This window comes from Monodelphis domestica, chromosome 6, assembly GCF_027887165.1.
Source record: "Monodelphis domestica isolate mMonDom1 chromosome 6, mMonDom1.pri, whole genome shotgun sequence".
In the NCBI taxonomy this organism is placed as follows: Eukaryota; Metazoa; Chordata; class Mammalia; order Didelphimorphia; family Didelphidae; genus Monodelphis; species Monodelphis domestica.
Window position 1 is genome coordinate 291,165,041 of NC_077232.1, and position 25,537 is coordinate 291,190,577.

The following is a 25,537-nucleotide window of genomic DNA, read 5'->3' on the forward strand; positions in this document are numbered from 1 at the left end:
AGAGGTGATGAGGACCTAAGCTAAAGATAGCAGCTGAGAATGAAGAGGGAAGGGTTGAACAAAAGACAGGCTACGGTGGGGTTTGATTTGATTCTGGGCTAAGAGAAAGCAAATGGCTCCAAAACTGGGAGCCTAGAAGGTGGTGCCTTTGACGGAAATGGTGAAATATAAAAGAGGGGACATTTCAGGGGAAAGATAATAAATTCAATTTCTACAGTTAAGTTTGAATAATATCCAGTTTGATATGTCGAATACAGAATAGGCAATAATAAAACTGACACAAGAGAGAGACTGCGACTGGGGGAGAGAGAGAAAGAAGAAAGACAGAGACAGAGACAGACACACAGAGAGAATAAAAGTCAGCTGCATACAGATGATACTTAAACCCTTGGGAATGAAAAAGGTTACCGAGAGAGAGCATAAAGAAGAAGAGAAGAGAGCCTGGAGAACCCTGAGGGACATCCGCGAATAGGACGAATAACAAGAATAAGGAACCAGGAGGAGACTGAGAAGTCATAAAGGTAGGAGAAGGAATAAGGGACGGAGAAAAACCCAGAGAATTGCAGCAAGGTCAATAAGAATGAATGTTGAGAAAATGCAAAGACCCAAATTTGTCAATTAAGAGATCACTGGCCACTATAGAGAGAATGGTTTCCATACAGTAAATTCAATGCACTTTCAGGCTTCTTACTCCATTGTACATAGCTTGTGGTTGAAAGATAAAATTTTATGATATATGATGGATGTAACATTGAGATGAATATGACTTCGCTAATACATTAATATAAATGATGGTAATCGGGAATGAGAGAGGAGTGGGACCTAAGAGGAGGGAGCAAAGAGAGAAAGACAGAAACAGAGAGGGGGGTTATAAAATGCTTGATTGAAATATTGAAGAGATTGAGGAACAAGAAAACACAGCAACAAAGATTTGACTGCTTCCAGTCTTCTCTAACACTATCCTTAGAATAATTTGTTCACTCTTTCTGATCCTCTTTTCTCATATTTGCTGACATCTATTGTTGAACAAATACATTAGACATTGTTTAGTATTTCCTCTTCTAAATTTGTTTGTTTGTTTCTTAATGATCATGCTACATGAAAAATGGACCCTAAAGCAAATGTAAGAAGCAGATGGGGAAGTCCTTTGATGAACTTCCCCAAGAATGGGAAAACTAGACTTAGCAAAATGACAGGCAACCCAGACCATTCTTTCCCTCTTTACTCAAAAGTAATTCAACTCTTAAGGTTGTTTCTGTGAGTCATAAAAAGGAGGGCAATGGGGAAGTCATATGTCAATATTCATTTGAAAAATTTCAGTGTAATATGTAACTTTGCAGAATGGCTGAAATCAATATGCATAAAGAGAGGGAAGAACGGGGACAGAGTGATGAGAACAAAAATTAAATATTGTTAGGGCAGTAAACTTATTCAAGAAAAACAAATAATGTCTATAGACTCATGATATGAACTAGGGAAAGTTATTACATTTAAGAATGCTAAACTGCTTGATCTTCCTATCAGCTTAAGAAAGCTACCTGTACTTCCATATAAAGTGGATGGAGTCCTTTCCTTTCTTAGATGCATTTGAAAAGAAACAATTTTCATTATAAGAGTGGTGATAAATGAAAACCAAATCAGCTATATTTTGAGGGTAATGACTATCTCAATATTTCTTTCACACTTATTTTCCCATAGGAAGGAAAAGATTAAATACAGGGTTCCTTTAAGCAGTAGGAAAGGAACTTACACTGACCTCATCTTAGATGCAAGGCTTAATGGGGAATAATGCCACAAAGACTGTGAAAGTCCCAACTAAAGCCACAACCAAGCACTTTAGAGAGCTTTCATTCAGAGTTCCTTATTGACTGCTCCAGCCTCTCCTAGGGAATTCAAAATAATTCACTGCCAACCACAATACTGAATTAACAACAGAGATGAAGAGAGGTGATCAGGCTACTTGGCATGTATTTAGGGTTTTGTTGAAATGTTAAGGAGGTTAATCTTCTACAAGGCCTCTTCCATGCCTTCACAAAGGAAATGGGAAGGGAGTCACAAACCTTTCCATGACTCAATGCAAAACTCTTGACTACCTCTTAATCACAAAGATTCTCTCTAAAGTTTACCCACTTTTGTCTTTTTTCCCCTTGAACTCTGTCAATGAAGGAACAATGATGTCATTGATTCCAGAGAACATAGCTTCCCAGAACAATGATGGTGTCTTCCAGAGCAATGTCTGGAAGTTAAGCTCTAGAATGTGAATGATCTCTTTTCTCTTCCTGTAGCTTTTTATTTATTTTTTATTTTTTCTATTTGAATAAATGTATTTAGTCAATTTAGAACATAATTCCTTCGTTACAATAATCACATTATTCCCCTCCCTGCCCTCCACCCACTCTTACCGCAGGCAACAAGTAATTTCATTGGGTATTACTTGTGTCCTTGATCAGAACCTATTTCCATATTGTTGTTTACACTAGGATATTCATTTAGAGTCTACATCCCCAACCTTATCCCTTCGACTAATGTATTCAAGCAGTTGTTTTTCTTCCGTGTTTTTACTCTCCAGTGTTCCCTCTGGATGTGGATAGTGGTTTTTATCTTAGGTTCCTCTGAGTTGTTCAGGGTCATTACATTGCCACTAATGGAGAAGTCTGCTACGTACCACAGTGTATCAGTCTCTGAGTACAATGTTTTCCTGGTTCTGCTCCTCTCTCTCTGCATCACTTCCTGGAGGTTGTTCCAGTCCCCATGGAATTCCTCCACTTTATTATTCCTTTGAGCACAATAGTATTCCATCACCAACATATACCACAATTTGTTCAGCCATTCCCCAATTAAAGGGCATCCCATCATTTTCCAATTTTTTGCCACCACAAAGAGCACATCTATGAATATTTTTGTACATGTCTTTTTCCTTATTATCTCTAGATAGGTCTAGAATGGGCCAAATAGGTATTTAATCTAATTAAGATATTTTATTTTGACTCAACTAATCATGCTTTCAATCCATGACTACCTTATAGAACAAATTCACTTAAATATAATTATAGTCTTTACTATTGCACTCATAGGAGTTTTAATTTACCGAACACATTTAATATCTACCCTATTATGCCTAGAAGGAATAATATTATCACTATTTATTCTCATAGTTCTATTAATTTCCCACTATCACATACTCTCCACCTCAATAATACCATTAGTTTTACTAGTATTTTCTGCTTGTGAAGCAGGAGTTGGTTTAGCCTTACTTGTAACCATTTCATATTCTTATGGTAATGATTTTGTCCAAAATCTTAATCTCTTGCAATGCTAAAAATTTTATTCTCAACCATAATATTAGTTCCACTAACCTGATACTCAAAAAAATCTTGATTATAAATTAATACAACTTCATATAGCCTAATTATTGCCATTTTTAGCCTATCAATATTATATCACAATATGGACATAGGCTACAATTTTAAAAACTCATTTTCTATAGACACTTTATCAAGCCCTTTACTAATCCTATCCTGCTGATTACTTCCACTAATAATTATAACAAGTCAAAATAATTTAAACAAAGAATCATTACTATGAAAAAATTATATATTACTATATTAATTATTCTTCAATTATCATTAATTATAGCTTTCACCTCATTAGAACTAATTATATTTTTATCCTATTTGAAACCACTCTAATTCCCACCCTTATTATTATTACTCAATGAGGTAATCAAAATGAACAATTAAACGCAGGACTTTATTTTTTATTTTATACATTAGCAGGATCGCTTCCAGTTTTAGTAGCCTTATTGAATATAAATAATAACCTAGGATCTATACACATACTAATAAATTCTATTTTAATAAATTCATTAGCACATTCAATTTCCAACACATTAATATGATATGCATGTATAATTGCTTTTATAGTCAAAATACCATTATATGGGCTACACTTATGACTTCCTAAAGAACATGTAGAAGCCCCTATTGCAGGATCAATAGTTCTAGAAGGTATTCTACTAAAATTAGGAGGTTATGGTATTATACAAATTACAACATTTACTAAACCAATTACTACCCATCTATCTTATCCATTCATAATTTTATCTCTATGAGGAATAATTATAACAAGTTCAATTTGCTTACATTAAACAGACTTAAAGTCATTAATTACATACACATCAGTAAGCCATATGGGATTAGTAATTGTTGCAGCTTTTTATAAACTTTTTGCCTTATTATAAGTATGGGTTTAAGTACTTTTCATTGTTCAGAAAAGAGTTTACAACTTTATCTTCCCCTAGGGCATACTTAAGTAGGTAAAGTAGAGTTCTCACATTCCTGTTCAAGTACCTTCACTGCCCAAATGGTGAATAGTCTTAACCCAGCCTTATGAAGTAGGGTCTGGGAAATTTTTAAGGTTCACAATCCCTCCTGAATGATCATTGGGAGACTAGTCTCCCCATTGATCATTTGACATAATCAATTTGTAGTCCTAAATGCACTTCTAACTACAGATATACACAATATTCAATACTAACAACAATTTCATCAATTGTTTCATCAATATCTTGTCGGGTTCTTTCAAATTTTGAGCATTTTTCAGGTCTATCTGAGCAAGCTCTCATGGTTGTCAATAATGCTTCTCTGGCCTGGTTTAGTTTTGTGTGATCTAGTTCAACATTGGGGTTCCAATGTGAATCTTCAGTTGGTCAATAACTTTCTTTTTTACCTCGCTTTTGATTAGCCAGAGAGACGATATTATTTTCTCTCTCTTTGTCAATAATGCTTCTAATAAATTCTCAACATCCATCCAAGTGGAGTCAAAAGTTCTGAATATATTCTCTAATTTTTTTATAATTAATATTAGTTCGTCCTCAAATGATGGCATATCTTCCTTCAATTTATTTAAATCCTCAGGGCTAAAGGTGTATGATGTCTTACAGATACCAAGTTTCCATTTTTATTAAAAGTGGGTACTTCCCTTAAAGGAAATAAGCTATCTGAATTATTTGGTACTCCTGTTTCTAGGCTGCTTGCTCCATTCTCAGTGGGGTAAGTATGAGAAATAGAAGAGTTGGGCACACTAAGGGAGAGGGTTTGTTGTTGTCCCATAGTGCCAGAAAGATCAGAGGTAGGAAAGATCTGAGAATTGAATTGAGCAGGGTGGGAAGGAGGAGCCAAGGAAGAAGTGTGAAGGGATACAGAGGTATTAGGATTGGAGGAATCAGTAAGGTGTGAAGTGGAGGCATTTGGATCAGAAGTATGGGTAGGGTGTGAACTTAGAGTGGATTGTGTAGGGTCTGAAGCATGGGTGTGGTGTATACGTAGAGTTGAGGGTGTGGGGTTGGAATCATGGGTGGGGTGTGTACTTAGAGTTGAGGGTGTGGGGTCAGAAGCTTGTTCCTTGTAAATTCACAAGTTGCTTGACCTTTATAGGTACTTATCTTAAGAACTTTTTGCCTTATTATAAGTATGGGTTTAAGTACTTTTCATTGTTCAGAAAAGAGTTTACAACTTTATCTTCCCCTAGGGCAGACTTAAGTAGGTGAAGTAGAGTTCTCACATTCCTGATCAAGTACCTTCACTGCCCAAATGGGGAATGGTCTTAATCCAGCCTTATGATGTAGGATCTGGGAAATTTTTAAGGTTCACAGCATCTATGGAGATAATCATGTGATTTGTGTTGGTTTGCTTTGTAATATGGTCAATTATGTGGATGGTTTTCCTAATATTGAACCATTCTTGCATTCCTGGTATGACTCCTACCTGGTCATAGAGAGTAACACTTGTGATCACTTGCTGGAGTCTTTTTGCTAGTATTCTATTTAAGACTTTTGCATCTATATTCATTAGGGAGATTGGTCTATAGTTTTATTTCTCTGTTTTTGACTTGCCTGGCTTTAGGATCAGTACCATGTTTGTGTCATAAAATGAATTTGGTAGAACTCCTTCTTTGCTTATTCTATCAAATAGTTTGTATAATATTGGGATTAGTTGTTCTTTGAATGTTTGAGAGAATTCATTTGTGAATCCATCTGGACCTGGGGATTTTTTCTTAGGGAGTTCTTTGATGGCTTGTTCAATTTCTTTTTCTGATATGGGGTTGTTTAGGTAATCTATTACTTCCTCTGTTAGTCTAGGCAATTTATATTTTTGTAAATATTCCTCCATATCAACTAGATTGCCATATTTGTTGCCATAGAATTGGGCATAATAGTTTTTAATGATTGCCTTAATTTCCTCTCCATTAGAGGTGAGGTCTCCCTTTTCATCTTGGATACTATCAATTTGTTTTCCTTCTTTCCTTTTTTTAATTAGACTGACCAGTACTTTGTCCATTTTATTTGTTTTTTCAAAGTACCAGCTTCTAGTCTTATTTATTAAATCAATAGTTATTTGACTTTCAATTTTATTAATTCCTCCTTTAATTTTTTTGGATCTCTAATTTAGTCTTCATCTGAGGATTTTTAATTTGTTTGCTTTCCAGTTTTTTAATTTGCATGCCCAATTCTTTGGCTTCTATCCTTCTTAATTTGTTAATATGTGAACTCAAGGATATAAATTTCCCCCTGAGTACTGCTTTGGCTGCATCCCATAGGTTTTGAAAGTATGTCTCATCATTGTCATTTTATTCAATGAAGTTATTAATTGATTCTGCAATTTTTTCTTTAACTAACAGGTATTGGAGAATCATATTGTTTAATTTCCAATTAATTTTTGATGTACCTCTCCATTTACCCTTATGAATTATTATTTTCATTGCATTGTGATCTGAGAAGGTTGCATTCATTATTTCTTGTCTTTTGCACTTGTTTGCAATGTTTTTATGCCCTAATACATGGTCAATTATTGTGCATGTATTGTGTACTGCTGAAAAGAAGCTATATTCCTTTTTGTACCTATTTATTTTTCTTCATATGTCTACTAAGTATAATTTTTCTAAGATTTCATTCACTTCTCTTACCTCTTTCTTATTTATTTTTTGGTTTGATTTATCTAGTTCAGATAGAGGAAGCTTCAGGTTTCCCACTAGTATAGTTTTTCTATCTATTTCATCCATGAGCTCCATTAGTTTCTCCTTTAGAAATTTGGATGTTATGCCATTTGGTGCATACATGTTGAGTATGGATATTTCCTCACTGTCTATACAGCCTTTTATCAGGATGTAATTACCTTCCCTATCTCTTTTAACTAGATTTATTTTTACTTTGGCTTTGTCAGATATCATGATTGTGACTCCTGAATTCTTTTTATCAGTTGATGCCCAATAGATTTGGCTCCATTCTCTTACTTTCACCCTATGTGTATCTAACTTCCTCATGTGTGTTTCCTGTAGACAGTATATGGTAGGGTTTTGGATTCTAATCCACTCTGCTATTCTCTTGCATTTTTATGGGTGTGTTCCTTCCACTCACATTCAGAGTTATGATTACTAGCTGTGTATTTCCCAGAATTTTGATTTCTACTCCTGATCCTGCCTTTTCTTATTTCACTATTTCCTTCTACACCAATGTTTGTTTTTAATACATCCCCCTGGTTCCCACCCTTATTTTACTTCCCTTTTTACCCCCTCCCTTCTTATTTCCCCCCTTATTTTCCCTGTAGTCTTTTTAAAATTGTGAATGAGATGCTTCATATTTCCCTCAATTTTTTTTCATTCTTTTGCTTTTGTTTTATAGTGTCCTGCTGCCTTGTGAGGTCACTTAATTCTAGTTGTTGTATTCTGGTTCTTAAAAACTGGATACCATCCCTGGCTTTTTGGTCATTCTTCTATTTCTGGTCTGATTTTCTATGGGAAATTATCTTTCACCCTCATCCCTCATCTCCTTTGCCTCATCTTTCATCTTCTTTGCCTCATCTTTCATCTCCTTTGCTTCATTTTCCAGCTGATTAATTTTTGCTTTCAAGACACTGTTTTCTGTTTCCAGATGACTTATCAGGCTGTTAAAGTTGTCTTCAGCCTCTCTTAATTGTGTTTTGAATTGCATTTTGAGTCCTTCCAAAGCCTGTATCCAATTTGTTGGAATTTCTGATTTATTGTTTGCTGATCCCTCCCCCTCTGTTCCGTTCACTGTATAGAAGCTATCTATTGTAAATTATTTCTTCTTTTTCTGTTGTTTGCTCATATCCACCCCTTCTTTGCTCCCCATATTTGTCTTATGCCCTTGCTCCTCTCATTTTTTTGGTTTTGGGGGCTTCTGTCAGTCTCCCCTCTTGGAGCTTTGACAGAAGATCTCTCGGTGCAGTCTCTGGGGGAGAGTTGTTGGAGGTTTGAGCTTCCCTGTGCTCTGGAGGCTTTTGATTGGATTAAAGTCCAGCAGTCAATGAGGGAGGGATATGGAGCCTGGACTTCCCTAAGTTCTGAAGACTTTTGATGGGATTAAGTTCAGCTTTGTTGGGCTGGGTTTGCTCTGAGGCCAATACCTCCTGTAAGGCTGGAGCAAATATGGAGGATCTCCACAGCTCTGGCCAGGCTGCCAGCTCCATTCTCCCTCTCTGGCTCCTTCCCTGCCATCTGTGTTCGATGCTCTGAGCCTGGCACAGCACTGCTCACAAGGTAAACCCTCCAGACCAGCACCTTTGCCCACCAAGAGGTTCCTGCTGCCACTCGAGTCTCAGTGCTCTAAGTGGGTAGGGGGAGGGGTCCTGGGACCTTCCTTCTGTCTTCCCCTTAAACCCAAGTGTTCTCAGATTCTGGCTTTTGGGGGGACATACCTTTTTGAATTGAGTCCAGGAGGAGGGTTCCTTGTCTCTGTCTTGTTAAGTTTGATTTTTAGTCCCCTAGGAGCATTCAGTTTGTGATCGGCAAGAAAGGGTATTCAGAGGTCTGAACTTCTGCTCCTTCTAGGCCTCCATCTTGACTCCGCCCCAAGTTCTGCTCCTTTCGCTCTGCATATGATGATGATTTTAAAAAATTTGAGGGGATTTCAAATTGAACTTTTTCAACAATTAAGTGCTCACAATATTCACTCCTTGAATACATACCTCAGAGATATTACACATTCGGTTTCAGATAACCACAATAAAGCAAATATCACAATAAATTAGTCACAAATATTTTTATTTCCCATTATTTATGAAAGTTATATTTATACTATATTGTAGTTTATTGATTGTGAAATAGTAATATGTTCTAAAACCTGAATCTTGATTTAAAAATACTTTATTGCTAAAAATGCTAACTATAATGTGAGCCTTTGCAAGTGGTAAACTTTTGGTGGTTGCTAACATTTAGGATAGTGGTTGCTCAAATTGAGGGAAAAATCTTTATAACAAAAACCTCTGAAAAAGATCTAATTTCTCAAATTGATAAGGAGCCAAATCAATTGTACAAAAAATCAAGCTATTTCCCAACTGAAAAATAGGCAAGGGACATGAATAGACAATTTTCAGGTTAAGACATTGAAACTATCAATAAGCACATGAAAAAATCTTCTAAATCTCTCATAATTAGAGAAATGCAAATCAAAACAATTTTGAGGTACCACCTCATATCTAGATGTTTGTCCAATGAGACAACAAATGAAAGTAATAAATTTTGGAGGGGATGTGGCAAAATTGGGACACTAACGCAGTGCTGGTAGAGGTGTGAATTGATCCAACCATTCTGGAAGGCAATTTGGAACTTTGCTCAAAGAGCTTTATTTTTTTATTATTTTTTTATGGTGCCAATTTCAAATAATTATTCTCCAGGACAAGAATTTCATTTCCACTTGTTTTTATACAGTACTTATGAAGTGCAATGTTGTTCACTTCTCCCTCTGCACACATTCAAGTATTCAGAATGCCCAGATTTATTCAGTAGCTTAAATGTTAAACTTTAAACTGCTACTGCCTTGGTTACAAATTTGAGTCCTTCAATTTTTGGAAAGCTGTGTGGAATGCTTTTCTTCTGGCACATTTAATCGAACCCTTCAATGGTAAGTCCAGAAGAAACACCTCCAGATGGGGCTGCTCCACCTCCTGGGAACCTACCAGGCATGCCCCCTGGCATGTCCCCTGCACTCTGGTACAGCTTGGTGATGATGGAGTTGCAGACTTTTTTTCCAATTCTTTCTGCTGATGCTCAAATTCTTTCTTTTCAGCAGTCTGGTTCTTATCCAGCCAGTTTTTTTTTTTTCATTTCATTGCAATTTTCAAGGAACTTCTGTTTGTCTTTATCACCAATTTTGCCTTGCAGTTTCTCATCCTCAACAGTTGCCTTCATGTTGAAAGTATAAGACTCAAGGTAATTCTTGGAAGACACCCTATCTCTCTGCTTCTCATCTTCAGCCTTGTACTTTTCAGCCTCCTGGACCATGTGCTCAATGTCTTCTTTGCTCAGACGACCTTTGTCATTGGTGATGGTGATCTTGTTCTCCTTGCCTGTGCTCTTATCCACAGCAGACACATTGAGGATGCCGTTAGCATCAATGTCAAATGTAACTTCAATCTGAGGGACACCCCTTGGGGCAGGAGGGATTCCTGTGAGCTCAAACTTGCCATGTAAGTTGTTATCCTTTTTCATTGCTCTCTCACCTTCATAAACCTAAATAAGTACACCAGGCTGATTGTCAGAGTAGGTAGTAATGGTCTGAGTCTGCTTAGTGGGAATGGTGGTATTGTGTTTGATCAGAACTGTCATGACTCCACCAACAGTTTCAATTCCAAGGGAAAGAGGAGTGACATCTAGCAGAAGCAAGTCCTGCACATTCTCAGATTTATCTCCAGACAAGATGGCAGCCTGGACAGCTGCACCATAGGCAACAGCCTCATCAGGATTGATACTTTTGTTGAGCTCCTTGCCATTGAAGAAGTCCTGCAGAAGCTTCTGGATTTGGGGGATTCAAGTGGAACCACCCACCAAGACGATGTCATGAATCTGTGATTTGTCTAGCTTGGCATCTCTGAGGGCCTTTTCCATGGGGTCCAGTGTGCCACGGAAGAGGTCAGCATTCAGCACTTCAAAACAGGCCCAGGTAATAGAGGTATAGAGGTATAGAAGTTGATACCTTCACAGAGAGAATCTATCTCAATACTGGCCTGTGTACTGTACTCTCTGCACATTCACAAGCAGTTCACAGATGGTGGATAGCCCTCTTGTTCTCACTGATGTCCTTCTTGTGCTTTCACTTGAATTCAGTAATGAAATGGTTGACCATGTGGTTGTCAAAGTCCTCACCACCCAAGTGGGTGTCCCCAGCTATGAACTTGACTTCAAAGATACCATCTTCAATGGTAAGGATGGAGACATCAAAAGTACCACCTCCAAGGTCAAAGATCAACACATTTCTCTCGGAACCAACTTTTATGTCCAAGCCATAAGCAATAGCAACAGCAGTTGGCTCATTGATGATTCGAAGCACATTGAGACCAGCAATCATTCCAGCGTCTTTGGTGGCCTGTCGTTGGGAATCATTGAAGTAGACTGGTACTGTGACAACAGCATTTGTGACAGTCTTCCCAAGATAATCCTCAGCAATTTCTTTCATCTTGGTCAAGACCATAGATGATACTTCTTCTGGATAGAAACTTTTGGTCTCCCCTTTGTACTTCTTAGGCCTGCCTGCATCATTCACCACCGTAAAAGGCCAATGCTTCGTGTCTGACTGTACAACTGAATCATCAAATCTGCGACCAATCAGATGTTTGGCATCAAAGACTGTGTTGGTGGGGTTCATTGCAACTTGATTCTTTGCAACATCACCAATTAAAAGTTCTGTATTGGTGAAGGTGACGTAGCTAGGGGTGGTCCTGTTTCCTTGGTAATTAGCAATGACCTCTACTTTCCCCATGTTGGAAGATTCCTACACAGGAGTAAGTGGTGCCAAGATCAATGCTAACTGCGGGTCCCTTCAATATGTTTGCTGGGGTATCAGAGGTCATAAATGACCAATGTGGAGAGAGAAGGGCTGCTGCTGCACTGAGTAGCCCAAAGAGCTTTAAAAGACTTCTTGCTTTTTGATCCAACCATACCACTGCTGGGTTACAAATCCCAAAGAGATAATAAGGAAAAAAGACTTGTACAAAAATATTTATAGCCATGCTCTTTGTGGTGGCAAAGAATGGCTGAACAAACTGTGGAACCTATTGGTGATGGAATACTATTGTGCTCAAAGAAATGATGAACTTAAGGAATTCCATCTGAATTGGAAGGATCTCCAGAAATGGATTCAGAGTGAAAGGAGCAGAACCAGGAGAACATTGTACATAGAGACTGATACCCTGTGGCACAATTGAATGTAATGGACTTCTCTACTAGCAGCAATGCAGTGATCCAGGACAATTCTGAGGGACTTATGAGAAAGAACACTACCCACATTCAGAGAAAGAACTATGGGAGAAGAAGCACAGAAGAAAAATATATGATTGATCACATGGTTTTATTGGGGATATGATTGGGGATGTTGACTTTATTTTTTAAAATTTTTTTTGCAGTTAGACACACACATTTTTATTGCATAGTATGTATGGTCTTGGTATAATATTGGAGTTGAGACAATGATAATAGCTTTACAGTTTAAGTCATAGTGAAAAAAGCACTGTCACTGTGTAACCAACCACATATACTGGAGACCTGACAGATCAAAGGCCTAACAGTCTATTAAAGGGAAATAGTCATCCATGGGTTTTACCATACCTAATATATACATAATTTGTTGATTATCTTGAGTGTCAATGAAAAAGTTCAACTCTTAAAGAAAAACAACATATAAGACACATTAAGAACTTTCATTCCATTCCAAAAACTTTTTGACACTCAAGTAGATTCCATTTAAAGAGTCATGATTCAAATTCAAGTAGCACAAGCAGAACTCAAGTCCAAAATCCCTTTTCTAATGAAGATTTGCCATAATCACACAGCCAGTGTCATGGGAGGGGAGGGGGAGAAGGGACTAGAACCTGGGTCTCCCCATCTCTGAGGTCACTTCTGGGTACATTATGCCACACTTCCTATCACAAGCTTTAAAGTGCTACATAAATGACAGTTATTTTTATTAATAAGACTGCCAATATAATCTACATTTAAAAACACATAGAACACCAAGCTCAGTTGCAATTCAGGAAATACAGTAAACATTTCTCTTCTGGGCAGGGGCATGGAAGATGGGAGGATAACAAAACCTCAATCAATAAGGTGGTCAAAAAAAACCGTACAGAATATACTTCTCAGTCTCACACTGATGCTGTGTCTAGGGATACTTCTGTAGATTCATATCCTCAGATTCATCCAGCCCTTTTCAATTAAACACATTGCTACATGAAATTATTTTAGGAATTTTTAAAAATTTAATTTCTCAAACCAAACCACTTTCAAAAAATAAGTTTAACTTACCATGAAAGAGAACTTGAATATTTGAGTTGAATTTGGTTAAGTTCAGTAATTTAATGTCCTTCATTCTAAGCTTGCAGTCACAGAATCCTGGTCTATTACAAGCCAAGTAGGAATTTTAAAACCATACAAACTAATCCACTCATCTGAGAGATGAGGAATCTGAAGCTTAAATAGTTGGAAGACTTGCTTAAATGTCACACAACTGATCAGTAAAGTTGGAACCAATTCCAAGACTTTAAATTGGATGGTGTACATACTACACTGCTTCCCCAAATATTAATCCTAAGACCTTAAGTTCCCCACTCATTAGGATACTGGATGTAAATAGGTAGAAAGGGCAGAGTATTTGGAACTTGTTTTGGAGATTTAAAATGTCTAAGTCTACTTACTTTTATCTTTACAAAGATGCTCAGATTGACACAGGTACAAGAGAATAAAACACATTAGTGAATAAAATGTGAGGCAAGTCCTTTGCAAACTACAAGTGTTACCCAAATGTTATTACAGTGCCTGTGAAATAAATTCCAAAGCTCCCATCACTGACCTTTCTGGCTTAGCCTTCAGACTAGGCTGAACCCCCCACAGCCACTCTGCAATGACAACAATGAGTTTCTCCATAATTCAGCTGCTAGATGCTGTTTCCCACTCTGCAGCCTCCATTCTACCCCCCCCCCCCAGGCTCTTGGACCTATGTTGTAGGGCCCATCATACTGTATATAACTGCTGGGATTCAATTCACAGTATTTACTCTGTGGTTTTTTTTTTACCTTTCTCATCATTCCTATAAGGATGTTTAAGAATTTTATAACTGCCAAGTATCATCCTTCCTTTGGGAATACAAATGAATTGCTATTGCCTGCTAGAGAATATATACATGCATACAAACTTTTTATACACAACTGTATTCAGAATTAAGGCCTTCCTTCCCACCCTACCTGTTAGGGTCTTTATGTATTAGGAACTGATTTTCCCTTCCCCTATAGAATATATGGCAGCATAGATTTCCTTGGTGTAATTCCAAAGGGAAAAGCTATAGGTACAGTCCTCAGAGGACCCTTGATCCTCACTGCCCAAAGTTGTCCTTCTAGTAAATGTCAGGCAAATTAGAGGCAGGTCTCCCAGGGAAAGACACAAGTCTATATTGTTTACCATTCTGGATTCTCACTTTATTTTCATTTAATCTCTAAACCCAATAAGGTCTCTCCAGAAGTATCCATCTCAGGCCAAATGACCACATACTATCTAGGATCATGGGTAAAATCCACCCTACCCTCTTTGTTAGGAAATTTTGAATTAAGAGGGAGGACATTCTAATTCGATGTTCTTCATCCCTTTTGCCCAATTATAATATTCAAAGATCCCAAAGGGAAGAATAAGGGGTAACAGATGGCATCTTCCTCCTCATCAATAACCATTCTGGAAATCATAGAAAGGAGTAAGCATCCTTAACTGTACAAAAAAAAGGGGGGGGGGAGAAAGCTGGAAAGTCATCTTTGAGCTGCCATGCTGTCAATACACCAATTGGACACAAAACTCCATCACTGCAGCATACTCAGTCTCTCCCTCATCCTTCTCAGGCTCCAGCCAGCTTTTATACATCTCATTTGGACACTTCACATTTTACAATTTCTCCAGGTCATACACAGAACCCACATGCCACCTGCTGCAGGGGAGGGCCCTGGTAGGCCAGCACTAGGGAGCAGAGTGAAGTCTATAAACAATAACACTGCTTGGGCTATCAGCAACTTGGCTACTGTCCCAGGGCTGGAAAAGCAATAAACAAAAAGCCTATGAGAAGGGAGTCAAAAGAAGAAACAAATGGCAAGAACTTCTCACTATTAAGCTGGAAACTGGTTATATTAGAAATACAGCATTGAGACTTCCGGTCAAGATGGCGGTGTAGAAGCAGCGAAAGTTCAGACCTCCGAAACCCTTCCCTACCGATCGCAAACAAAGTGCTCCTAGGCCACCGAAATTCAAGCTGAACAACAGGATAGACCTGGGGAAACCTCCTCCTGGACCTGGATCAAAAGGTACCGCACCCCAAAAGCCAGAACCCTAGATCACTCAGATCTAAGGGGTAGACAGAAAGAAGGTCCCAGGACCCATCCCCCCCAACCCAGAGTGCTGAGCCCAAGGCAGCAGCGGGAACCTCAGGGCTCTGAGGACTCACCTTGAAAGCAACCCGAGCCAGTCTCCGGAGCGCCCAACACAGACGGCAGGGAAGCATAGAGAGAAGGGGGAAGCCTGTGGCCCCCTGGCTGGGTTCTTCCATCTGGGTCTCGGGGGAGGTCCCAGCTTCGGGGCACCAGCTGAGCCCAATCCCATCGGGAGCCCTCAGAGCTACTGAAAGGACAGAGGGCTCAGGGCTGGCAAAGGGGTGGCTCCGAAGAGCCTACCTTGAAAGTAACCCGGGCCAGTTTCTGGGCACTCAACACAGACTGAGGAAGAGGAGGTTGCTGCTTTTCTCTTTCTTCTTTTTTGGCTCCAGGATCATTCGGCCCACACTACCTGAACCTAATCCCATCAGGAGCCATCAGAGTCCAGGCAAGCCACTACCCCTCCCCCCTTAGAGAGCAGGGTCTTCTGAAAGAACCAGTTGAACCTAATCCCATCAGGAGCCCTTAGAGCTGCTGAGAGGACTGAGAACTCAGGGCTGGCAAGGGGGGTGCTCCGGGGAGCTTGCCTTGAAAGTAACCCGGGCCAGTTTCCGGGCATTCAACACAGACTGTGGAAGAGGAGGTTGCTGCTTTTCTCTTTCTTCTTTTTTGGCTCCAGGATCATTCGGCCCACACTGCCTGAACATAATCCCATCAGGAGCCATTAGAGTCCAGGCAAGCCACGACCCCTCCCCCCTTAGAGAGCAGGGTCTTCTGAAAGAACCAGCTGAACCTAATCCCATCAGGAGCCCTCAGAGCTACTGAAAGGACAGAAAACTCAGGGCTGGCAAAGGGGTTGCTCCAAAGAGCTTTCCTTGAAAGTAACTCGGCCAGTCTCTGGGCACTCAACACAGGCTGTGGAAGAGGAGGTGGCTGCTTTTTTTTTCCCTTACCTTTTTTGGCTCTGGGATCTTTCGGCCCACACCACCTGAACCTAATCTCATCAGGAGCCCTCAGAGTCCAGGCAAGCCACAACCCCTCCCCCCTTAGAGAGCTAGGTCTTCTGAAAAAACAGAAACCTAGAGGCGAAGTCAAGATGGCAGCCTAGAAGGAGCATAGACCTGGCAGCCTGGCTAGAGCTTTAGAGATCCTCCATATCTGCTCCAGCCGTCCAGGAAGTTTAAAACTCAGAATAAACCCATCCCAAATAAGCTGAACTCAATCCCATCAAAAGTCTCCAGAACACAGGGAAGCCCAGGCTCCCCATCCATCCTCACTGACTGCTGAACTTTAAGCCAATCAAAAGCCTCCAGAGGACAGGAAAGCTCAAATCCCCAACAACCCTCCCTCAGAGATTACACCAAGAGATCCTCTGTTAAAGCTCCAAGAGGGGAGACTGATAGAAGTCCCTAAAAAACAGAAAAATGAGAGGAACAAGAGCACAGACAAATACAGGGAGGAAAGAAGGGGTGAATTTGAACAAACAACAGAAACAGAAGAAAGAAACTACAATAGACAGCTACTACTCACCAAATGGAACAGAGGGGGAGAGATCAGCAAACGATAAACCAGAAATCCCAGCGAATTGGATACAGGCTGTGGAAGAACTCAAAACACAGCTAAGAGAGGCTGAAGACAATTGGGAAAAGAACTTAAAAATTAAGATAAGTCATCTGGAAACAGAGGCACTTGAACTAAAACAAGAAAATAGTGTCCTGAAAGCCAAAATCATCCAGCTGGAAAATGAGGCAAAGGAGATGAAAGATGAAGCAAAGGAGATGAAAGACGAGATAAAGAGGATGAAAGACAATCTTCAAAGAAACTCAGACCAGAAGGAAAAAGACGACCAAAAAGCCAAAGATGAAATCCAATCTTTAAGAACCCGAGTAAAACAACTAGAATCAAGTGACCTCACAAGGCAGCAGGACACTATAAGACAAAACAAAAAGAATGAAAAAATTGAGGAAAATGTGAAGCATCTCATTCACAAAACAGACGATTTAGAAAATCGTTCAAGAAGAGACAATTTAAGAATAATTGGACTACCAGAAGACCACGACAAAAGAAAAAGCCTGGACATAATACTAGAAGAAATTATCCAGGAAAACTGTCCCGAAATCCTAGAACAAGAGGGGAAAGTGGAGATTGAAAGAATCCACAGATCACCCCCTGTTTTTAATCCCCAACTGACAACACCAAGAAATGTTATAGCCAAACTCAAAAACAATCAGATAAAAGAACAGGTATTACAAGCTGCCAAAAAGAAACCATTCAGATACCATGGAAACATGGTGAGGATAACACAGGATCTTTCTGCATCCACACTGAAGGACCGAAAGGCATGGAATATGATATTCCGGAAAGCAAGGGAACTAGGCCTACAGCCAAGAATAAAATACCCATCAAAACTGACTATATTCTTACAGGGGAAAGTATGGTCATTTAACACAACAGAGGAATTCCAAGCATTCATAAATAAAAGACCAGACCTGAACAGAAAATTTGAAGTCCAACCACAGAATTCAAGAGAATCATCAAAAGGTAATTAAAAAAGAGGGGAAAAACAACAACAACAACAAAGGTTTTTTTTAAGAGACTCAATAAGTTAAAATGATATGTATCCCTATAAGAAAAGAGGTCATTGGCAACTCTTAAAAACTGTTGCTATCACCTAAGCAGCTAGAAGAACTACACTCAGAGGGAACAGTGACAAACTGTATAGGATGAAAGGACAAAACATAAATAGGTATATAGAGATATGCATGCATAAATACATATACATGTGTATGTATATATATATATATACATGACTAAAGCTAAAAAAGAAAAGAGGTTATGACTAAAAGAAATGGGAAAAGAAACAAATGGGGGTAAATTTATATGTCACAAAGAAGCTCATGGCGGGAGGGGGAAGAACATCGATACACTGGAAGGGTAAAGAGGTCGGAGATAGGAAATATTCAACTCTTACGTACTTTGAAACTGACCCAAAGAGGGAAGAACAATCCAATCCATTGGGGAAGAGAATAGATTTGCGCCCTACAGAGGAGTAGAAGGGTAAAAAGCAGACTGGTGGGGAGGGAAGCAGTACAAGGGAGGGAGAGGGTGTGGGGGGGGAATTTTTAAAAAGACTACAGGGGAAAATAAGGGAGGGAATTAGAAGGGAGGGGGGTAGAAAGGGAAATACAAGGGGGACTGATTTAAAGTAAATCACTGGACTAAAAGGTAGAGCTGAAGAAGAAAGGTTAGAATTAGGGAAGGATATCAAAATGCCAGGGAGTCCACAAGTGACAGTCATAACATTGAACGTGAATGGGATGAACTCACCCATAAAACGTAAACAAATAGAAGAATGGATTAGAATCCAAAACCCTACCATATGTTGTCTCCAAGAAACACACATGAGGCGGGTAGACACCCACAAGGTCAGAATTAAAGGATGGAGTAAGACCTTCTGGGCCTCAAGTGACAGAAAGAAGGCAGGAGTGGCAATCATGATATCTGATAAAGCCAAAGCAAAAATAGACCTGATCAAAAGGGATAGGGAAGGTTATTATATTTTGTTAAAAGGGACTTTAGATAATGAGGAAATATCACTAATCAACATATATGCACCAAATAATATAGCACCCAAATTTCTAATGGAGAAACTAGGAGAATTGAAGGAAGAAATAGACAGTAAAACCATATTAGTGGGAGACTTAAACCAACCATTATCAAATTTAGATAAATCAAATCAAAAAATAAATAAGAAAGAGGTAAAAGAAGTGAATGAAATCTTAGAAAAATTAGAATTAATAGACATATGGAGAAAAATAAATAGGGATAAAAAGGAATACACCTTCTTCTCAGCACCACATGGCACATTCACAAAGATTGACCATACATTAGGTCACAGAAACATGGCACACAAATGCAGAAAAGCAGAAATAATAAATGCAGCCTTTTCAGACCACAAGGCAATAAAAATAACGATCAGTAATGGTACATGGAAAACCAAATCAAAAACTAATTGGAAACTAAACAATATGATACTCCAAAATCGTTTAGTTAGAGAAGAAATCATAGAAACAATTAATAATTTCATCGAGGAAAATGACAATGGCGAGACATCCTTTCAAACCTTTTGGGATGCAGCCAAAGCAGTAATCAGAGGTAAATTCATATCCCTGAGTGCATATATTAACAAACTAGGGAGAGCAGAGATCAATCAATTGGAAATGCAAATAAAAAAACTCGAAAGTGACCAAATTAAAAACCCCCAGCAGAAAACCAAACTAGAAATCCTAAAAATTAAGGGAGAAATTAATAAAATTGAAAGTGATAGAACTATTGATTTAATAAATAAGACAAGAAGCTGGTACTTTGAAAAAACAAACAAAATAGACAAAGTACTGGTCAATCTAATTAAAAAAAGGAAGGAAGAAAAGCAAATTAACAGCATCAAAGATGAAAAGGGGGACATCACCTCTGAGGAAGAGGAAATTAAGGCAATCATTAGAAATTACTTTGCCCAATTATATGGCAATAAATATACCAATTTAAGTGATATGGATGAATATATACAAAAATACAAACTGCCTAGACTAACAGAAGAGGAAATAGAATTCTTAAATAATCCCATATCAGAAAGTGAAATCCACCAAGCCATCAAAGAACTTCCTAAGAAAAAATCCCCAGGGCCTGATTCACCAGTGAATTCTATCAAACATTCAGAGAACAGTTAATCCCAATACTATACAAACTATTTGACATAATAAGCAAAGAGGGAGTTCTACCAAACTCCTTTTATGACACAAACATGGTACTGATTCCAAAACCAGGCAGGTCAAAAACAGAGAAAGAAAACTATAGACCAATCTCCCTAATGAATATAGATGCAAAAATCTTAAATAGGATACTAGCAAAAAGACTTCAGCAAGTGATCAGAAGGGTCATCCACCATGATCAAGTAGGATTTATACCAGGGATGCAGGGCTGGTTCAATATTAGGAAAACCATCCACATAATTGACCACATTAACAAGCAAACCAACAAGAACCACATGATTATCTCAATAGATGCAGAAAAAGCCTTTGATAAAATACAACACCCATTCCTATTAAAAACACTAGAAAGCATAGGAATAGAAGGGTCGTTCCTAAAAATAATAAACAGTATATATCTAAAACCATCAGCTAATATCATCTGCAATGGGGATAAACTAGATGCATTCCCAATAAGATCAGGAGTGAAACAAGGATGCCCATTATCACCTCTATTATTTGACATCGTACTAGAAACACTAGCAGTAGCAATTAGAGAAGAAAAAGAAATTGAAGGCATCAAAATAGGCAAGGAGGAGACCAAGTTATCACTTTTTGCAGATGACATGATGGTCTACTTAAAGAATCCTAGAGATTCAACCAAAAAGCTAATTGAAATAATCAACAACTTTAGCAAAGTTGCAGGATACAAAATAAACCCACATAAGTCATCAGCTTTTCTATATATCTCCAACACAGCTCAGCAGCAAGAACTAGAAAGAGAAATCCCATTCAAAATCACCTTAGACAAAATAAAATACCTAGGAATCTACCTCCCAAGACAAACACAGGAACTATATGAACACAACTACAAAACACTCGCCACACAACTAAAACTAGACTTGAGCAATTGGAAAAACATTAACTGCTCATGGATAGGACGAGCCAATATAATAAAAATGACCATCCTACTGAAACTTATTTATCTATTTAGTGCCATACCCATTGAACTACCAAAATACTTCTTCACTGATTTAGAAAAAACCATAACAAAGTTCATTTGGAAGAACAAAAGATCAAGGATATCCAGGGAAATAATGAAAAAAAAAACACTAATGAGGGGGGCCTAGCAGTCCCAGACCTCAAACTATATTACAAAGCAGCAGTCATCAAAACAATTTGGTACTGGCTAAGAGACAGAAAGGAGGATCAGTGGAATAGACTGGGGGAAAGCGACCTCAGCCAGATAGTTTACAATAAACCCAAAGATCCCAGGTCTTGGGACAAAAATTCACTATTTGATAAGAACTGCTGGGAAAATTGGAAGACAGTGTGGGAGAGACTAGGAATAGATCAACATCTCACACCCTACACCAAGATAAATTCAAAATGGGTGAAAGACTTAAACGTAAAGAAGGACCATAAGTAAATTGGGTAAACACAGAATAGTATACATGTCAGACCTTTGGGAAGGGAAAGACTTTAAAACCAAGCAAGACATAGAGAGAATCACAAAATGTAAAATAAATAATTTCGACTACATCAAATTAAAAGGCTTTTGTACAAACAAAAGCAATGTAACTAAAATCAGAAGGAAAACAACAAGTTGGGAAAAAATCTTCATAAAAACCTCTGACAAAGGTTTAATTACTCAAATTTATAAAGAGCTAAATCAATTGTACAAAAAATCAAGCCATTCCCCAATTGATAAATGGGCAAGGGACATGGATAGACAGTTTTCAGATAAAGAAATCAAAACTATTAATAAGCACATGAAGAAGTGCTCCACATCTCTTATAATCAGAGAGATGCAAATCAAAACAACTCTGAGGTATCACCTCACACCTAGCAGATTGGCTAACATGACAGTTATGGAAAGTAATGAATGCTGGAGGGGATGTGGCAAAGTAGGGACATTAATTCATTGCTGGTGGAGTTGTGAACTGATCCAGCCATTCTGGAGGGCAATTTGGAACTATGCACAAAGGGCGATAAAAGAATGTCTACCCTTTGATCCAGCCATAGCACTGCTGGGTTTGTACCCCAAAGAGATAATGGACAAAAAGACTTGTACAAAAATATTCATAGCTGCGCTCTTTGTGGTGGCCAAAAATTGGAAAATGAGGGGATGCCCATCGATCGGGGAATGGCTGAACAAATTGTGGTATATGTTGGTGATGGAATACTATTGTGCTCAAAGGAATAATAAAGTGGAGGATTTCCATGTGAACTGGAACAACCTCCAAGAAGTGATGCAGAGCGAGAGGAGCAGAACCAGGAGAACATTGTACACAGAGACAAACACACTGTGGTATCATCGAACGTAATGGACTTCTCCATTAGTGGTGGTGTAATGTCCCTGCACAATCTGCAGGGATCAAGGAGAAAAAAACACTATCCAAAAGCAGAGGACAAACTGAGGGAGTAGAAACACCGAGGAAAAGCAACTGCCTGACTACAATGGCTGAGGGGACATGACAGAGGAAAGACTCTGAGCGAACACTCTGATGCAAATACTAACAACATGGCAATGGGTTCAAGTCAAGAACACATATGATACCAGTGGAATCACACGTCGGCCACGGGGGGTGGGAGGGAGGAAAAGAAAATGATCTTTGTCTTTAATGAAAAATGCATGGAAATGATCAAATAAAATACTATTTAAAAAAAAAAGAAATACAGCATTGAACTTGGACTTTTTCCTATAGTTCAGACCCTACTCAGTAATTCTGCCCAATGCTGTAGACAGAATCTCTCATAGCACTATAAATTATCATAAATTCAATAACTGTTCATATTGTCCAAGCTTCTCTTCTTGCAGGATGCATGGGCTCAAGCAGCTTCTTTCTCTTCTTCCTTTATACTACAACAAATTTCACATTAAAGATTTCTCTTGTTAATAGAATATCAGCAGAGGTAGCCCATATTTATAACACCATCAATACTGATTGGACAATCCATTTTTCTTTGTAGCTCATTCTAGTCTGAACACTCCTTTTGGCCAAACCATCACTGGTATTAAACAAGCCAGCTTTGCTTTCAGTATGAGACTGGGTCTCAGGCAGCCAGGGGCTTCCTCATTGCACCAAGAATATTCCATTTCCATATTTCTAGAACAGCTACTTTCATTGGCACTCCAGGTAGCCAAGTGCTGCAGGGACTCAACTTTTAGTCCATCACTCCTTGGTCTATTAACCTCATGTAACTTGAAGGATTGGCAAGCAGAAAAGGAACGGGCACATGTTTTAATTTAAATGTAGGTAAGCACAGCCCATTTAAGAGCAACAAAATAGCTACTCTGGCAAGCCATTTTTCTAATTGCAGAAGTCAATACCAAAATCACTTTTTAGTCATCGATGCATGTTTGCTAACAGTACTCATAGGGAAGATGATTCACACCTTTCAGGAGCCACTGTGGATTTTCCAATTTCTCCAGATATGGCTCCATTTCTCACTACTATCATCACTGCAGCAAAGACTGTCCACATGCCTTTTTTCCTCCCTTCACAGCAAGCTTCCTCTATTAGGGCTACTAGGATATGACTCGGTGGTAAACCACATAAATGGCACCCACTTTTAATGTGTCCTTACTAGTGCTGGCATCCAGAATGGGCCTCTCTCACATTTAAAGATGATCTTCAGCAAAGGGTATGGTTAATGGAGATGCTTCACCTTTTCACATGCAGTGGACACAATATTGTAATGGTACCAAAAGACACAAAGCCACCTTCCTTGGGGTAATTTCATTGGCTTTTTACTTTTAGAAAATGATCAGACAGAGGGACACCATTGGCACTGGTTTGGAACAATCAACTGGTTCACTTCCTGCCTCAACAGGATTTGCACATTTCATTTTTTCCCCTTTGGTCAGCACTTTATTCTTATCATCAAGCCCCAATGCTTGCCTTTTTATGCTCCTCTTAGTTTTGAGAAAACATGACATGAGAATTCCAAGGTCTCTTGCAATTTCACATTGAGTCTTGTTTCTACTATCCAAGACACAGAAGACTTTTATCCTCTGAGGATATCCATTCTTTGACTTTATGAAGTTAGGATATGACAGAAAACAAGATAGTGCACACACCTCACACTATTACAATTCAGCTACTGACAAGGTTTTTACTATTGAAGCCAATTAAATGAGCATCAGTACCTACTGCTGATTACAGAGGTAGATGATACTTGGGAATGACCAAATAGCAAAGTTAACAGGTTTTATCAGATAAATGATAAAACCATATGATCATTTGCTGATTTGAAATTATTCTTCTTTATAATTTTGGGAAATGAACATTTTTCACTGAAATTAAGACTCAAGTTCAATTATAAAAATCTATGTTGGTTCCCCTCTGTCAATTCAGTTCTTAATTTTTAAGATTAACGTGATTATTGATGTAAAGAAGCTATGCTTTGCAATACACTTCAAGCAAGCAAAAAAAAAAAACAACTCTTGTTATTCAGATGTTCTCAATTTCCTGTTTAATATCCACCTGAGCACATCCTTTGGCCATTTGGTATAAATTAGGTTTTCAGAGCTTTCTTCAGCATTTAACTAACTCTTTGCTGATCCAAGGTACAAAGACTGTTTTTCCACATATAAATTGATCTTGGTCATAGATCACCTTGATTACTAGTGAGCAACTGAGACAGGTGGCCACCTCTTCCCCATTCTCCAAATCTTCCTTGGAGATGGTGAAGTTATCCCCACAGGGACAGGGGTAGGACTATGCCTCCATTTCCTCCTCATACTCGAAGTCTTCCATCTCCACCTCGTCATGAAACAGCGACTTCATAAGCGCAGCAGAGAGCCCAGTCAGGCTACTGGAAAAGCCAGCCTCCCACCAACACAGATAGCTACTACAGTTTCCGGCGGCTCCAGCCTGGCACCGGGGATGTTGACTTTAAATGATCATTCTATTGCAAATATTGATGATATGGAAATAGGTTTTAAACAATGATACATATAAAACCCAGTGGAATTGCTCATGGGTTCCAGGGTGGGGAAAGAAGGAAGGAAGGGAGGGAAAGAACATGAATCATGTAACCATGGAAAAATATTCTTAATTAATTAATTAATTAAACATTTAAAAAAAGGACAGTGGTTGCTGAAGGTTAGAGTGGCTTCGGCAATTTGTTAAAATCAAACAACAATGAAGTTTGTTTTCATCCTCTCCATTTGGACAATTAGAAGTCATTATTGAGTTATTAATTGGCTTCATTTCAATGTCGTGTCTCAGAGAATAGGAAGGCCAAAAGAGAAGGAGAAGGACCGGTAATGGCCAGATGATGGAGCAGTCAGAAAACACACATCATTTATTGATTAAGTTCACTGTCTTACATGAGCATTTTTCATGGCCCTCCCCAGAAAATTATAATAGA

At 38.6% G+C, this 25,537-nt stretch overlaps 2 pseudogenes; both read right to left on the reverse strand.

Annotated features, from left to right (window-relative positions):
- Positions 1-9,885: 9,885 nt before the first annotated feature.
- On the reverse strand, positions 9,886-11,879 carry LOC100023337 (heat shock cognate 71 kDa protein-like; annotated as a pseudogene).
- Positions 11,880-24,699: 12,820 nt separating this feature from the next.
- On the reverse strand, positions 24,700-24,951 carry LOC100617901 (diphthamide biosynthesis protein 3-like; annotated as a pseudogene).
- Between the last annotated feature and the right edge of the window lie 586 nt (positions 24,952-25,537).